Source organism: Oncorhynchus kisutch, linkage group LG6 (assembly GCF_002021735.2).
Source record: "Oncorhynchus kisutch isolate 150728-3 linkage group LG6, Okis_V2, whole genome shotgun sequence".
Lineage (NCBI taxonomy): Eukaryota > Metazoa > Chordata > Actinopteri > Salmoniformes > Salmonidae > Oncorhynchus > Oncorhynchus kisutch.
In genome coordinates this window covers 84,747,153-84,764,288 of record NC_034179.2, presented here as the reverse complement: position 1 = coordinate 84,764,288, position 17,136 = coordinate 84,747,153, and the positions used below count along the sequence as shown (strand labels likewise).

The 17,136-nt window shown below is 39.9% G+C and overlaps 1 protein-coding gene and 1 long non-coding RNA gene across 2 annotated transcripts in view; both read right to left on the bottom strand.

Moving 5' to 3' along the window:
- LOC109876184 (uncharacterized) overlaps positions 1 to 17,136 on the bottom strand; it is a 171,861-nt gene that overhangs the window by 99,481 nt on the left and 55,244 nt on the right. The window lies entirely within an intron of this gene.
- Positions 11,453 to 12,763, bottom strand: LOC116374501 (uncharacterized). The gene is made up of 2 exons (XR_004210469.1): positions 12,671 to 12,763; positions 11,453 to 12,511 (listed from the first exon to the last, which is right to left on the bottom strand). It is a non-coding gene; the product is annotated as an uncharacterized LOC116374501 (long non-coding RNA).

Here is a 17,136-nt window from a genome sequence, read left to right as displayed (position 1 = left end):
TATTTCTACAACCTGTTTCTGTGTCATCAAAGTATATCACAATGAGACCATCTGAATCCCTCAATATTAATTTTGGTGAATAACAATTTTATTAAGCTATATAATAGAGACGGTATTCTGTTATCTGTATGTGATTTTATTCTGTGATATGTAATGATAGATAGGTAGGGCCTGTTTCAGGTTGTGGTTTCTCAATTTATGTTTTGAGGTAGGAGTTTTAGCACGTTAGCACGTAGGGTGCACCAATTCATGTCACCTTGTTAGTCAGTATGTGTTATACCTGTGCTGGTTTCCCATCTCATTAGTGGGAAGGTGTTTAACCTGTGCTGGCCCAGGTGATATTTATGAGTTGCTTGGCCAGTGCTCTAGTTGTCTTGAAAGATGTGGTTCCTATCTTTAATTTTGGTATGGGTTTTCTTTTGTGTCCCTCTTCTTGGGCAAATTTAGTTGGCGCTCAAGGTGGGTGTCTTTTAGGTTCTAGTTGTTGTTGCTAGTCAACTTTCAGTAGAAAACAGGTAATGTTTTGTATCACTGAGTCTCGGGCATATTATTAAACAGCTGTGTCTTCAGTCTGAAAGTTCTTCCCTTGTAGAAACACTGTATTGCTGGAGGTGTTAACTGTGAAGCTGGTTTTGCTCTTTAGTAAGTCTTTGGTTTCAGTGCCCCCACTACTGCATTTGTATCCCATCCATTCCAATGCTTTTCCTTCAGGCTGTCGAATCCAGTGAAGACAATATCTTGTTATTGAAATCCTACAGGAGAGGGTGAGTGACACTGGCTTAACAACCATAGAACCTGGCTGAGTTAGAACATCAGAATGATCACCTGTTTGGAGAAGAAAACATGAAAACCATTCATTAGTATCACTGTGAACATGGAAATGTGTATATTGAAGCTGTTAATATTCCTTTTAGTTTATACTGTTGAGGAAGAGACTCACATAAGACAGCTGCCAGCAGCAGCAGCAGAGATGCAGGGAACATGGTTTGTGTTGAAGCTGAACTGGTGGGAGCTGCCCTTCTCTACTCTCCAGGACTCAGAGGGACGTACTAGGACTCTCAGAGAGGTTTTATATATGGAGGAGGGAGAGAAAGGAAGAGGGGCTAGGTAGAAGAGAGGCTAGTTGGAATTTGGATAGGGAGAGGACATATACAGTGCCTTCGGAAAATATTCAGACCCCTTACTTTTTTCCACATTTTGTTATGTTGCAGCCTTATTCTAAAAATGATTAATTTGTTTTATTTTACTCATCAATCTACACACAATACCTCATAATGCCAAAGTAAAAACAGATTTTTAGAAATGTTTGCAAATATCACATTTCCATAAGTATACAGACCCTTTACGCAGTACTTTGTTTCAAGCACCTTTGGCAACAATTACAGTCTTGAGTCTTCTTGGGTATGATGCTACAAGCTTGCCACCCCTGTATTTGGGGAGTTTCTCACATTCATCTCTGCTGATCCTCAAGCTCTGTCAGGTTGGTCGGGGAGCATTGCTGGACATTGTTAGATCGGGATCAAGTCCAGGCTCTGGCTGGGCCACTCAAGGACATTCAGAGACTTGTCCCGAAGCCACTCCTGCATTGTCTTGGCTGTGTGCTTAGGGTCGTTGTCCTTTTGGAAGTTGAACCGACACCCCAGTCTGAGGTCATGAGCACTCTGGAGCAGGTTTTCATCAAGAATCTCTCAAAACTTTGCTCCGTTCATGTTTGCCTCGATCCTGACTGGTCTCCCAGTCTCTGCCGCTGAAAAACACCCTCACAGCATGATGCTGCCACCTCCATGCTTCACCAAAAGGATGGTGCCAGGTTCCCTCTAGACTTGATGCTTGGCATTCAGGCCAAAGAGTTCCATCTTGGTTTCATCAGACCAGATAATCTTGTTCATCATAGTCTGAGGGTCTTTAGGTGTCTTTTGGCAAACTCCATGCAGGCTGTCATGTGCCTTTTACTGAGGAGTGGCTTCCGTGTGGCCGCTCAACCATAAAGGCCTGATTGGTGGAGGGCTGCAGAGATGGTTGTCCTTCTGGAAGGATCTCCTATCTCTACAGAGGAACTCTAGAGCTCTGTCAGAGTGACCATTGGGTATCTTGGTTACCTCCCTGATCAAGGCCCTTCTCCCCTGATTGCTCAGTTTGGATGGGCGACCAGCTCTAGGAGAGTCTTGATGGAGGCCACTGTGTTCTTGGGGACCTTCAATTTTGCATGCATTTTTTGGTACCCTTCCCCAGATCTGTGCCTCAGCACAATCCTGTCTTGGAGCTCTACGGACAATTCTTATGACCTCATCACTTGATTTTTGCTCTGACATGTACTGTCAACTGTGGGACCTTTCCAAATCATGTCAAATCAATTGAATGAACCACAGATGGACTCCAATCAAGTCTTCGAAACATTGCACGGATGATGAATGGAAACAGGATAACCTGAGATAGATTTAGAATCTTGTAGCAAAGGGTCTGAATACCTATTTATATGAGTTATTTCTGTTATTTCGTTTTAATATTTTAGAAAAATGTCTAAACCTGTTTTTGCTTCGTCATTATGTGGTATTGTGTGTAGATTGCTGAGGATTCTATTTCATTTTATACATTTTAGAATAAGGCTGTAACGTAACAAAATGTGAGAAAAAGTCAAGTGGTCTGAAAACTTTCTGAAGACACTTGTCATGTCTTTACTATCATTAACCTGTCTAGGACTGGGGTAGCGGAACTCCCCCCGCAACAGCCAGTGAAAGTGCAGGGCGCCAAATTCAAAACAACAAAAATCTCAAAATTAAAATTCCTCAAGCATACAGGTATTTTACACCATTTTAACGATACAATTCTCGTTAATCCAGCCACAGTGTCTGATTTCAAAAGGGATTTACAACGAAAGCACCACAAACGATTGTTAGGTCACAACCAAGCCACAGAAAAACATAGCCATTTTTTCCAGCCAAAGAGAGAAGTCACAAAAAGCAGAAATAGAGATAAAATGAATCACTAACCTTTGATGATCTTCATCAGATGACACTCATAGGTCTTCATGGTACACAATACATGTATGTTTTGTTTGATAAAGTTCATATTTATATTTAAAAAAATCTGAGTTTACATTGGCGCGTTATGTTCAGTAGTTCTAAAACATGTGGTGATATTGCAGAGAGCCACATCAATTTACAGAAATACTCATAATAAACATTGATAAAGATACGACTATTTTACATGGAACTTTAGATAAACTTCTCCTTAATGCAACCGCTGTGTAAAACTTTACGGAGAAAGCAAACCATGCAATAATCTGAGTACAGCTTTTAGACAACAAAGCAGCCAAAAAGATACCCGCCATATTGGGTAGTCAAAATTACTCAGAAATAGCATTTGAAATATTCACTTACCTTTGATGATCTTCATCAGAATAGGAATCCCATTTCTAACATAAATGTTTTGATTTGTTTGTTAACGTCCATCAGTTATGTCCAAATATCTTCTTTTGTTAGGGCTTTTGGTAAACAAATTCAAAAGCGCGTTCAGGTCGCGCCGGACGTCGGAAGAAAAGTTCAAAAAGTTCCGTTACAGCCCGTAGAAACATGGAATAAATCTTTAGGATGTTTTAACATAAAACTTCATTAATGTTCCAACCGGACAATTTCTTTGTCTGTACAAATGAAGTGGAACGTTAGCTAACTTTCATGTGAGCGCGCCAGATCGAGGCTGTGCCAGACCACTCACTCAAAGAGCCCTTATGAGCCCCTCCTTTAGAGTAGAATCTTCAAAACAGGTTCTAAATACTGTTGACATCTAGTGGAAGCCTTGGGAAGTGAAACATAACCAATATCACCCTGTATCTTCAATGGGGACTGACATGAAAAACTAAAAACCTCAGATTTCCCACTTCCTGGTTGGATTTTTCTCAGGTTTTCGCCTGCCATATGAGTTCTGTTATACTCAGACATCATTCAAACAGTTTTAGAAACTTCAGAGTTTTCTATCCAATGCTAATAATAATATGCATATATTAGCATCTGGGACAGAGTAGGAGGCAGTTCACTCTTGGCACGCTATTCATCCAAAAGTGAAAATGCTGCCCCCTATCCCAAAAAGGTTAACTAGGAAGTCGGGAGACCAAGGAAAATATTCAGATTACAAAGTCAAAATGTTCCTAATATAACATAACAGATATTTTCATATCTGATCAAGAGTTATCTGTTTAATGAATTCTTCTTTACCTCACATTAGTCTCATTCCAAACGTCATAAATTGTTGGTTATCTGCACGAACCCAGTCTTCACTATGAGTCATCCATACATCAATTGTCTTAAATCATTTATTTATTAACCTGTTAGGTTAAGTGGCAGCATATGTCACTTTTTGATGAATTGCGTGTCCAAACTGAACCGCCTCCTACTCTGTCCCAGATGCTAATATATGCATATTATTATTAGTATTAGATAGAAAACACTCTGAAGTTTCTAAAACTGTTTGAATGATGTCTGTGAGTATAACACAACTCATATGGCAAGCAAGAACCTGAGAAGAAATCCAAACAGGAATTGAGAAGTCAAATTTCAAAACAGAGCCGATTTAAATCCCTGATAGTTATGGATGTGCATGCACTTCCCAGGGCTTCCACTAGATGTCACGTTTACATCCTAGTTGTAAGATTCTACTATAAAGGAGGGGCTCATGAGACCCCTTTTGGTGAGGGGTCTGGCAGAGCGCCTCAGTCTCATAAAGCGCACTCCCGAGAGAGTATCCTCTCGTTCCAGGGCTTTTTTTCAGACAATGAAATTCTCCGGTTGAAACCTTATTGATGTTATATGTTAAAAACATCACGATTGATTGCAGACATGTTTTGACTTGTTTCTACGACCTGTAAGGGAGGTTTTTTATTTTTTGTCATGGAGGAAATGGTCGCGCCTCCATGAAGATTGATTACTGGACTGAACACGCTAACAACAGGTGGCTTAATGATGGGCTTTATGGAACTTTATGGAAAAAATCAGTAATTTATTGTCGAACTGGGATTCCTGAGAGTGCCTTCTGATGAAGATTATCAAAGGTAAGTGAATATTTCGAGTGTTTTTTCCAACTAATGTTGACTCCAAGATGGCGGAATTGACTAATTGTTTATTCACAGGTACTGAGCGCCGTTCTCAGATAATGCTTTTTCCGTAAAGTTTTTTTAAAATCTGGCACAGCGGTTGCATAGAGGATCAGTCTATCTTTAATTCTGTGAATAACACTTGCATCTTTTATCAATGTTTATTATGAGTATTTCTGGGAAAATCACCGGATGTTTTGGAATCAAAATATTACTATATTATTATTAATATAATTTAAAAAATATTTGTTGTAAATATGTAACGTTCACACATTAACAAGTCCATTACAGCAAATGAAAGATAAACGTCTTGTTAATCTACCCATGGTGTCCGATTTCAAAAATGATTTACAGCGAAAGCACCACATATGATTATGTTAGGTCATAGTCAAGTCACAAAAACACACACAGCCATTTTCCAGCGAAAGAGAGGGGTCACAAAAAGCAGAAATATAGATAAAATTAATCACTAACCTTTTATGATCTTCATCAGATAACACTCATAGGACATCATGTTACACAATACACTAATATTGGACACAACCTTTGCAATCTGTAAACCCAGAGACCCTCTTTATGTTATCTTTTTGAATGGGAGAGTGGGGTAAATATGAAACACTACATTTAGTGTTCTTTCATTTTGACAAACAAAAGTATTTTGAATCAACATCCATATTATACTTTTTTCTTGTAATATATTTAAATAGCAGAGTCTTCACCAGTACTGGTATTTATTTTAATCATATGGAGACAGAGTGCCCCCTGTTGGTGCATCAACAACACCAGCACCATGTTTTTAACAGGTGTATCATTGTGTTATTATTTGATACATCATTAGAATTGTTCCTTATTTATCCACTTGTCATGGTCTACTGGTCATACCGTATGTGTGTCTGTGTGTTTGTGCAGGTCCTTCCTTTCTCTACCAGATGGTTTTTGTACAGCTAATCTCATTAGTTTAACCATAGTGAGTCTCTAGCACAGGAATACACTTTAGAGTCCTCTGGCTTCAACTAGCTCATGTGCAGAAATAAATTAGTGCTGTCCTTCGATGCAGTGAATCAACCCTGTACTTCCTGTGCATTCCTTTTGTAAGTGTCAGAATGATAATAAATTAAGTCCTTTTCCAGATGCTTGTTGGATCCAGTACATATGTGAGTTTGAGGGAACCCCCGGGGCTCCCCTGGACTGACTGTTCAGCCTGTGTGAGCACGACCTGACAGTGGACACCCGAGGAGGGAGAAGAATGACATGTCAGATCAATCAAGGAGTCACATCAGTATCACAGCAAGACAGGTTATACTGATCAGACTAGTCAGCAGTGAGTCTTAGTACAGGTCTGGTGCTGGTTTGTTTAACTGTGGAGGTGAACACAGTAATAGGTCTGAACCATCAATCTCCATTATTTGGGATCCTGAAGGACACAGCAGTCTAAAGCGGTGAGGTGTCACTACAGACCTAGGTTCAATACCGGGCTGTATCACAACCGGCCGTGATCAGGAGTCCGATTGGCCCAGCATCGTTAGGGGAGGGTTTGGCTGGTGTAGGCCGTCATTGTAAATAAGAATGTGTTCTTACCTAGCTTGCCTAGTTAAATAAAGGTTTTAAAAAATGTTTTTAAAGAGTGTGAGTTCAGTGCTGGTCACACCTATGAAAATAAATAATGAAATTCTAAGTTTGTTATGTTTTTCACCCAAACCCAGATTCACAGGAGACAGCTGCCAGCAGCTGCAGCAGCATAGATGCAGGGAAATGGTTTGTATTGAAGCTGTTCTTCTCTACTCTCCAGGATTCAGAGGGACATACTAGGACTCTCAGACACATAGAGGTTTTATATAAAAGGAGGTAGAGGGAGAGAAAGGAAGATGGGCTAGGTACATTTTGCGTAAGGAGATGATATTAAATTGATGGGAATATCAGTGGGAAAAATATGTTTAACTGAAGAAGCTATAAATATAAAAAATGTTACATTCCCCAGCAGGAATCCCAAAATTGTCACTCAAATAGAGGGGGAAACTAACAGTCCAAACCCCAAAATGAAACAGGTGGGGTTTCACGAGGGGTTCTTAAAAGACACTCATGGGGGTGTCCACTGAAAGTTGACTAGCAACAACAACTGGAACCTAAAAGACACTCACCGTGAGTGCCAAAGTAATTTGCCCAAGAAGAGGCAAACAAAATAAAAACCCACACCAAACTTAAAGACAGGAAGCAAACCAAAAGCAGAGCTAAACAAAAACAGATCAGAAAAATTATTGTTTTTCTAGCACTCAGTTCCACCATAAATGGTCACCAAATGGTCACCACCTGCAGAACCATTCCTTTATTGGGGTGTCTTTCTAATTGCCTATAATTTCCACCTGTTGTCTATTCCATTTGCACAACAGCATGTGAAATTTATTGTCAATCAGTGTTGCTTCCTAAGTGGACAGTTTGATTTCACAGAAGTGTGATTGACTTGGAGTTACATTGTGTTGTTTAAGTGTTCCCTTTATTTTTTTGAGCTGTGTATTTCAAACATATTATTTGTTCTTTTAGTTTCTTTTTGATAATACATAGCTTTGACCCTATTGTTCAGTTTTGTTGAGGCCACAGTACTTACTATTAAGTACTGGATCATGAATGAGTTCATTGAATGTTTGATCGACATCAATTAGAATACCATCAATTCATATCAGGAGTATAATTGGCAAACAACTCAGATATACATTTCCAGCACCACCAGTACTGGGTATGAAATCGTTTACAAATGTGAAATTGAGAAACATCTCTGTTCTATTTAAATTAATAAGTCTATTATAAACTACAATGAAGGAAGGGTTTTTGTAGAGCCTGGTCATGGTTTGTGCCACTGTGTCTTCGGGCACAATAATACACAGCTGTGTCTTCAGTCTGGAAGTTGTTCCCTTGTAGAAACACTGTACTGCTGGAACTGTCATATCTAGAAGTGATCTTGCTCTTTAGTGTGTCTACTGTGGAAGCACTACTACGGCATGTAAGACCAACATGCTCCAAAGCTTTCCCTTCAGCTTGTCGTATCCATCCAAGACAATAAGAAGATATAGAAAACCCAGAGAATTTGCAGGAGATGCTGAAAGACACTCCTGGTTCTATAACCACTGGACCAGACTGGATGAGTTCAAAACCACAGTAGACACCTGTAATGAGGAACATACATTAATACACAGCATTGTCAGTTTTAATCAGAAATTAGATTAGACCATTTTCAGAGTAATACATCTCTATTTGTATGAGCAGAGAGACTCACATGATACAGCTGCCAGCAGCAGTAGAGATGCAGGGAACATGGTTTGCATTGAAGATGAACTGGTGGGAGCTGCTCTTCTTTACACTCCAGGAATCAGAGGACCTCTAAGGACAGACATACAGACACTGTTTAAGTAGGGAAAGAACCAGAGGGTGGGTTTGCATTGATGTAGAGAGATGGATGGAGGGAGGGGTTATACTGTAGAGGTGAGCATACTGAAGCTCATATCATATAGTCTTAATAGGAAGGTCCTCAGTTTGGAACTTGTTATTATATATTATATTATGGTGAAGGTTGGACCTATACATTGAGCAAACATATAATAAGAGAATAGTTTCATTTGAAAAAAAATCATGGAATCCTCTAAAACTGTCTGGCTAGCTAGCTAACAAACATACAGTACAGATAAATTCTTCAAAATCATTTTTTTACACAATATCTTATCGCAGCACTGGCAAACGATGGTTGACATACTCCCTGACCAAAATGATTGACCTTCATCCCATCATAAGAAGGTTCCTGTCCATTCTAGTATTCTAATTCCTAATTCTATAGAGAGTGGAGGAGAGGGGTAAATAGGGACACCGGACAGGGAAACACTAAAACACCAGTAATCAGAAATGTATTCAGATGTTTTTATTTTTAAATATATGTTTATTTAATACACTTTGATGACATGAGCAATTATGTGTATGCTGACAATCACAGTTAATAAACTGTTTTCCACTGTGACCGTTTCCAAGGTTACATTAATGTAGTGGAGATAGATGCTTTGTGTTTTATTGTTTGATATCACATGCTTAACCTGTGTTTTCACATGAAGAAATGTCATGTAATAAGTATTGCAGAGTCATTAGATCATGGGTGGCTTGAGTTGTAGATACACTCAGATTGCAGATTGATTGAGTTGTAGTGCCTGTCTGGTGCTGGTTTGTATCACTGTGGTCATCAAACACAATAATACACAGCTGTTTCTTCAGTCTGCAGACTCTGTCCTGTTAAAACAATGTGTTGCTGGAAGTGTCTCTGGTGATGCTGGGCTTGTTTTTCAGACTGTCTTTGTGTGCTTCCACCACTACTAACTACTAATGTCCAATCCACTGCAGTATTTTCCCTGCAGTCTGTTGTATACAAGCTAGTAACTTAATATGAGACCTTACAGCAGATGGTCAGTGGTTGCCTGGCTGGACGGTCAGAGACTGGCTGAGTTCATAACTCATGTACACATGTTGAAAGGACATAAGGAATAATAATACAACTGCAGATAACATGATTTTTCAATTAAATTTAAGTCTGATCCAGATTTCATTATTGTGTCTGTCCCCCCATACACACTCACAGGAGGCAGCTGCCAGCAGCATCAGAGATGCAGGGAACATGGTTTGTGTTGAAGTTTAACTGGTGGGAGCTGCTCTTCTCTACTCTCCAGGACTCAGAGGGCGTCTAATGACAAACAGACAGACCCTGTTTAAGTAGGGAAAGAACCAAAGGGTGGTGTTCATTGATGTAGAGAGATGAATGAGAGGGGTACTGAAACAGCAGTTACAAGATATGTATTCAGGGAAAACATGTTTTACTATATACCTTTCATGTCGGTGTATGTAAGCATATTTCATAGACTTTGATGACTGTTTTATACATGGAACTAGGAAGTACTAGGAAGTACACATAAATGTATGTTGATATTTGTGCAAATATGGGTGCTACTTTGTCACAAAATGTTGAGTAGAAATTTAGTGGAAAGCCATTCATTTCTGGTGCTTTTCTTCACACGGATGCTTTAACAGAATCTAATATTTATTTTTTGGTGATCTTTGTTTTTAGTGATATTTTTTGGTCTGCTGATAATTTCTTCAGGGTTGTTGAGTCTGAGAAGGCTATAGGAACAGTCCAACTGTTATTTTATTCTATACATTTTCATAGAAGCTTTTATTTGTATTAATCGAGTTGTTGTTTGTAATTACCGCATTTGTATCTTCATTTAAAAATGATGACTGGTGTAGCGTGTATTTGTTTTGTGAGAGTTCCATTTTAAAGTAGTCCATTTTCTTCTTCTTTTGTGTTTGAAAAAAAGTGTTAAGTGGATATTTCTTACCATCTGCACCATCTGCACTGCTGAAATCTTGAATCAAGTCCTATGTTATCATTCATTTATTGTAGCCACTAGATGGAAATGATATAGCTTAAAGCCATTTACAAACCATACAACCCAATTTGAAGAAGAAGTCAATGCTCTGATCATTGGCTGATTGCTCCCAACCTCAACCAGTTTACTACATTTAAGGATCCGCCCCTTTTAAAATGTTCGCCTAAAATGACGTACCCACATCTAACTGCCTGTAGCTTAGGCCCTGAAGCAAAGATGTGCATATTATTGGTACCATTTGAAAGGAAACACTTTGAAGTTTGTGGAAATGTGAAAGGAATGTAGGAGAATATAACATTAGATCTGGTAGAAGATAATACAAAGAAAAAAACAACTGTGTTTTTGCACTTTTTTGTACCATCATCTTTGAAATGCAAGAGAAAGGCCATAATGTATTGTTCCAGCCAAGGTGCAATTTAGATTTTGGCCACTAGATGGCAACAGTGCATGTGCAAAGTTTTAGACTGATCAATGAATCATTGCATTTCCACTCAAAATGTTGTATCGATTGCCCAAATGTGCCTAATTTGTTTATAAATAACTTTTTATGTTCAAAACTGTGCACTCTCCTCAAACAATAGCATGGTATTCTTTCACTGTAATAGTTATTGTAAATTGGACAGTACAGTTAGATTAATAAGAATTTTCTTGTTACTTACAACCTCATGCTAATCAAATTAGCCTACATTAGCTCAAACGTCCCGCAGGGGACCCACTGATCCTGAAGAAGTTCAAATGGTGGAATCCCTTAATGGAAATGTCAATGCTAAAACAGGTTATTTCCAAGTAGAGATCTCTATACATCTCTATGATACAGGGTAGTATTCTCTAATCACATGATCTGGGCAGAAATAACTCTGAGCCCCTTGTTTGAGTCTATAAATGATTTCCTGCTAAGGTCACAAGGTCAGGAAAAACTCATGGAATGGAGTAAATGGAACAGAGTAAAACATGTGGTTTCCACATGATCAAATCAAATCAAGCTTTATTTATACAGCACATTTTAGACATGGAATGCAATGCAATTTGCTTCACAGGAAAAATAATAATACTAATAATAAAACTGAATGACTAAAAATAACCCTAAGAAAAAGCTATGCTAAAAAGGTGTGTTTTAAGATCCCTTTAAAATATGTCCACAGTTTCGGACCCCCCAGGTTCTCTGGCAGGCTATTCCAGGCTTTGGGCATAGTAACTAAAGGCTACCTCTCCATGCCTCTTGGTCCTAGGCTTTGGATAGTTAAAAAGTCAGTTCCAGAAGACCTGAGGGACCTATTAGGTACATAACTTAAAAGCATATCTGTAATGTATTGTGGTGTACAATTGTGGATTGATTTAAAAACCAATGGAATAATTGTACAATTAATTCTAAAACTCACAGGCAGTACAGAGACCTTAAAACTGATGTTTGATCGAAGTGCTTGACATCGTTCCATTTAAATAGATTCCATTCCATCCATTACAATGAGCCTGTCTTCCAATAGCTCATCCCACCAGCCTCCTCTGGTGTACATTGTGTTCATGTACATGTAGTTGTGTTGACAATATGCTGGTTGTTAAGGCTCTCAGGGGCATGCTGTGGCTGAGACTTTCATTGGATGTTACTCTGCTGTACTGATGCTCTACTGCCCTCTGTTGACTCTGTAGCCAGTTAGATTCTCTGAGGTGTTTTTGTACAGATCATCCACTCACTCACACCACTGTGTCTCTCTTGCACAGTAATATGCTGCAGAGTCCTCTGCTCTCAGACCAGACAGCTTCAAAGTCAACATGCTGTTGCTTGTATCTTTAGTGGTTTCCATACGTCCTTCAAACCTTTTAGCATGGTAGCCTAGGCCTAATCCAGAATAACCCATCCACTCCAGGGATTTTCCTGCTGGCTGTCGTATCCAGTGTGTGCTGTGGCTGTCAACAGTGTATCCAGATATCTTACAGGAGAGACTGAGAGTTTCTCCAGGCTTTTTCAGGACTGGACTGGAGGGAATGGACTCCAGACTCTGACCATTTAAACCTGATGGAGAGAGAGAAAGACATAGGAAAAATGTGTTGGAGAAAAAGGAAGGACGCAGAACATTTAAGGAAATCAGAACAGAGTTTACAAAAAATATTTTCAATTTTCAGTCATTCCACTAACAACAGTTGATAAGGAGTATATACAAGCAGAACTCACATGGCAGACAGAGAGAGAGCAGCAGAAGGTAGAGTTTTGCAGTCATACTGAGGGTGGAGATATGATCTCAGCTGCTCCACACAATACAACAAGACAACAAGTCAGCAGCAGAACATAAGTATATATGAACTCTGAGGGATCTGGATTTACATTATGATGTCATGGAGGAGGAGCTGATGACTCTAAGATCAGAGGTCAAGTTATGGCTCATCAGTTGGGTCAGGTGTTGTCCTTGATCACATGACCTGACCAGGAAAAAACAGAGTTTCTCCTGGTCTAGTCACAGTCAGAAAAACCTCCAGGGCCTACTCACCACACACATAACTGACTCAAGGACTGGAGGAACTGTGGGGAACATGAGGATTTTCTAAATATTGATAACCTTCATGATTTCATTAAATTGTGGGTTCATTTAGATGGTAGATAATGGACATAATTTTGTCAAGGAGACTCCTTGTTCATCATGAATGAACACAGCTTAATGAGATTCAACACCTCACTATGCCTGTACTGCTCTTTCCATGACATAGACTAAGCAGGTGAATCCAGGTAAAAGCTATGATCCCTTATTGATATCACCTGTTAAACCCACTTCAATCAGTATAGATGAAGGGGAGGAGACTCCTTAGAGAAGGATTTTTAAGCCTTGAGAAAATTGAGACATGGGTTTTGTATGTGTGCCATTCAGAGTGTGAATGTGCAAGACAAATATTTGTTCCTTTGAACGGGGTATGATAGTAGGTGCCAGGAGCACCGGTTTGTGTCAAGAACTGCAACACTGTAGGGATTTTCCACACTCAACAGTTTTCCATGTTTATCTAGAATGTTCCACCACCCAAAGGACATCCAGACAACTTGACACAACTGTGGGAAGCGTTGGAGTCAACATGGGCCAGCATCCCTGTGGAATGCTTTAGACACCTTGTAGAGTCCATGCCCCAACGGATTGAGGCTGTTCTGAGGTCAATTGGAGGGGTGCAACTCAAAATTAGGGTGGTGTTCTTAATGTTTTGTACACTCAGTGTATATTATGTAATTAAGCTATACGGCACAAGAAGCCGTGTTATGTTCTGAACACAGTTGGAGATAAATGCCATTGTTTGGTCTGACGCAATAGCCTGTGCGTTGGTGAAGCCTGCCAAATCTTACCACGCCTGGAGAGGTATTTTACCTATCAGCTAACCACATTGTATGTTATAGCAATCTGCATAGAATTAGGAATTAGTACTTTAATAGGATCTCTATGACACAGTCAATAACGTGGCACCCAACCATTGGTTGATGCATGCAACGTCTGAGCAGGGGAACACAACCATTCACTCTGCAGGGGGGGGGGGTCATCCGAGGGCTGATAGGTAGACAGCTTAAATTAACCCTTGTTACACCAAACTAAATGTTATGCTGGAATCAAGGGGAAATAATGTGCGAGTTGAGATAAATACAACATTGATTTGGACAGCAACATGAATATGATATTCTTATGGAGGTGCAGTGAATAAAATGTTACTGCACTTTTACAATTATATGTTGGTCATTTTTTAGAGTTAATAAATGCTATATCAGGGAAATGGCTTTATCAGAGTGCAGGTGCATCCTGGGTTAGAAGTCATGCTTGAGTAGGTTTGAACTACTACGCCCAACACTCATTTTGATAGATACACCTGATAAAAACACATTCTTAAACTCTCTTCCCTATAAATAATTAGAATCAATTCATACTAAAGTACTTAGGGGGAGGTGCCCAAGACAGATATGAGAAACCATATAGAGCAATTTATTACTTTAGATAAGGGCTCATTGTTCAATGAAATTCTTGAAAAGTGTGTTATATTTATCACAAACACAAACCATGAATATGGTCTGTCAATAAAAGTATGTGTGAGTAGCAGTGAATGACTGAAAATATTAAATAATATAATTAATACAACTGTTAACAAGGTCTTTCATATAAATTAAATTGTGATTAAATTGTCTGATTCTTTGATCCACCCTCTTCCCCCAGCGGTGCCCTAGACACCATATGTGAATTGATTGCCCCCTCCCCCCAGCTCGTGCTGCTAGGGGGGGGGGCAAATAAAATTCAAATCGTGTCCATGTGGTTGAATCATTGTATTGATTTCAGCAACCAGCTGGCTTATGCAAAAAAAGCTTTTTATCCTCAGCTGAAACAAATGAGAATTAGATCATGAAAGTGAATAGGGACACTGCAGTTCCTGGGCTACTTAACTACTTTAACTGTCTATCTGAATCATCAGAGATGCTAAACTGGGACCCTGAAACACCCAGGTGACAGACTGGAGTTCACCAAGCGTGGTGCCACACATCTGTGAGGGTCACAGAGGGGAAGAAAGAGGGGTGGGGTGTGTGAGAGAAACAGACACAACTGAGAAAAGGAGAGCAGGACCGGTGTGGAACAGAATGGATTATCAAACATAGTTTAGCCTGACCAAAATTATGGAAAATATCATGTTTCTGTGTGACTTAAAGCATAATAATTATGACAAAAGTAATTTGTCATAATAAAAGTTTATTCCATACTTTAAGTATGTATGAAATGTTCAGTCAATTTGGTCAGAATCTATTTGGTTACTTGTACATTTTACCTTTTACCTTTTACATTTTAAGTTTCGATTTCTCAGGCCCAGAAAGTCATATTCTTATGAGGTAAAGTTCTCCTGGTCCTTGCTGGTGCTACAGACCACAACTGTAGCTGAACACATTAGCATTGTTATCCTTTCTGTACAGTTGCATGACTTCACAGCATAATAACTGTTTGAAAAGCAACAATCCACTGTAGATGGAGTGCTCTGTCTGGTGTCTGACACCTGAGACAGGATAGACTGGGCCTTAAATTTACTTAACTCTGTACATGTTCAACATTCATTGGTTCTACTTAAGAGGCATGGGTTTTGTTTCAGAATGTCAAGACCTCCTGTAAATAAAGCTATATGTCTGGACCTTTCATTAACAATCACCTTTAATAAATCATAATCATCATCAGATAGAACTGCCAAAGGGGGCGGTGTTGCAATCTACTGCAGAGAGAGCCTGCATAGTTCTATTTTACTATCCAGGTCTGTACCAAAACAATTCGACCTTCTACTTCTAAAAATGCACCTTTCCAGAAACAAGTCTCTCACTGTTGCTGCTTTCTATAGACCACCCTCTTCCCCCAGCGGTGCCCTAGACACCATATGTGAATTGATTGCCCCCCCATCTATCTTCTGAGCTCGTGCTGCTAGGTGACCTAAACTGGGACATGCTTAACACCCAGGCCATCCTACAATCTAAGCTTGATGCCCTCAATCTCACACAAATTATCTATGAACCTACCAGGTACAACCCCAAATTCCTAAACACGGACAACATCAGAGATTATCCTAACTAACTCGCCCTCCAAATACACCTCTGCTGTTTTCAACCAAGATCTCAGCGATCACTGCCTCATTGCCTGCATCCGTAATGGGTCTGCGGTCAAACGACCACCCCTCATCACTGTCAAACACTCCCTAAAACACTTCAGCGAACAGGCCTTTCTAATCGACCTGGCCGGGGTATCCTGGAATGACATTGACCTCATTGACCTCATCCCGTCAGTAGTTGACGCCTGGTTATTCTTTAAAAGTGCCTTCCTCACCATCTTAAATAAGCTTGCTCCATTCAAATTTAGAACCAGGAATAGATATAGCCCTTCATTCACTCCAGACCGGTCTGCCCTTGACCAGCACAAAAACATCCTGTGGCGTTCTGCATTAGCATCGAATAGCCCCCGTGATATGCAACTTTTCAAGGAAGTTAGGAACCAATATACTCAGGCAGTTAGGAAAGCTAAGGCTAGCTTTTTCAAACAGAAATTTGCCCACCTGTAGTACAAACTCAAAAAAGTTCTGGGACACTGTAAAGTCCATGGAGAATAAGAGCACCTCCTCCCAGCTGCCCACTGCACTGAGGCTAGGAAACACTGTCACAACCGATAAGTCCACAATAATTGAGAATTTCGATAAGCATTTTTCTACGGCTGGCCATGCTTTCCACCTGGCTACCCCTACCCTGGTCAACAGCCCTGCACTCCCCATAGCAACTCATTCCAAAGCTCCACCACTTCTCCTTCACCCAAATCCAGATAGCTGATGTTCTGAAAGAGCTGCAAAATCTGGACCCCTATAAATCAGCTGGGCTAGACAATCTGGAACCTCTCTTTCTTAAATGATCTGCTGAAATTTTTGCAACCACTATTACTAGCCTGTTCAACCTCTCTTTCGTATCGTCTCAGATTCCCATAGATTGGAAAGCTGCCGCGGGGAGACACAATAGACCCAAACTGCTACAGACCTATATCTATTCTGCCTTGCCTTTCTAAGATCACAGATTACCGTTTCGAATCTCACCGCACCTTCTCTGCTATACAATCTGGTTTCAGAGCTGGTCATAGGTGCACCTCAGCCACGCTCAAGGTCCTAAACGAT